This window comes from Octopus bimaculoides, chromosome 30 (genome assembly GCF_001194135.2).
Source record: "Octopus bimaculoides isolate UCB-OBI-ISO-001 chromosome 30, ASM119413v2, whole genome shotgun sequence".
Lineage (NCBI taxonomy): Eukaryota > Metazoa > Mollusca > Cephalopoda > Octopoda > Octopodidae > Octopus > Octopus bimaculoides.
This window is the reverse complement of record NC_069010.1, coordinates 5,937,221-5,938,330: the sequence shown is the minus strand read 5'-3', so window position 1 is coordinate 5,938,330 and position 1,110 is coordinate 5,937,221. Positions and strand designations below refer to the sequence as shown.

The window sequence follows — 1,110 nt, the reverse complement described above, 5'->3', positions numbered from 1 at the left end:
TTCATCCTTTCGGGGTCGATAAATTAAGTACCAGTTACGCACTGGGGTCGATGTAATCGACTTAATCCCTTTGTCTGTCCTTGTTTGTCCCCTCTATGTTTAGCCCCTTGTGGGCAATAAAGAAACAAAATATATATATATATATATATATATATAGGGAGAATTCACGAAAAAACAACAGACGAAGACAGGTGGTGTAAACAACAAATGGATGTATTAGTATAAGGCTCAGGAATTGAAAAAGTCTTTAACGTTTCGAGCCTACGCTCTTCAACAGAAAGGAACACAGAAAGAAATAAGGAGAGAGACAAGCAGAGAAAAAAATGTGTGTAGTGGTCAGCGATAAGGTACACAGTATAAAGATACAAGCTACTAACAGTTTCATGCATTGGGGATACTAGCGTAGGCAGGTTTTCGTAACTTACCTTGTATCACCAAGTAATCTTCAGGTGCAGAGCTCAAAGTCTATTCAATTTACAAATCAGGATGCTAGCACAAGAGAAGCCATGAAAAAAAGACAGATATAAATAGTGGAAAGGTGAAAAAAAAAACAGAAAAAGCAATGGAAAGGCAAAAAGAAAACTAGAGTCATATCCTCCTTAACCATAAAGCCATAACACAGCTAGTTGCTGTAGAATGATTCAGTGGAAAGGGATTCAAAGTCTGCAAGACAGCTACTTCATCTGGTGAGGGAGACACCACCCACCTCACCAAGAGAAATTTGTTCACGTGTGCACATTTGCTGAAAGTTTCTGATCTTGATTGCTGAAGTGCAGTAGAATTCTTAGATCTAAAAAGAAAACTATATATAATTTCTAGATACAGATAAGGAAACGATTTGCCCTGGCAAATTTTTCTGCAAAATATGGATCTTTTTTAAAACGGGGGCCCACATTTTTCATTAACGAAACACTTTGAAACTTGGAACACTGGTAGAATGTGTCATATAAAACATCTTTTTCTCTTAGTCTTCTTTAAAAAAAAAGAAATCCTTAAGTTATTCCATGTTAAAGTTGTCGTATTTCTGTAATTTCAACCAATCACTGACGTCCATTCAGCCGATATACATTAAGTGCCGACTACATAAACAAACGATTCTGAAACAATTCT

The 1,110-nt window shown here is 36.4% G+C and overlaps 1 protein-coding gene across 1 annotated transcript in view; it reads left to right on the top strand.

Annotated features, from left to right (window-relative positions):
- Window positions 1-1,110, top strand: part of LOC106881887 (probable ATP-dependent RNA helicase DHX37) — a 25,242-nt gene that overhangs the window by 6,613 nt on the left and 17,519 nt on the right. The window lies entirely within an intron of this gene.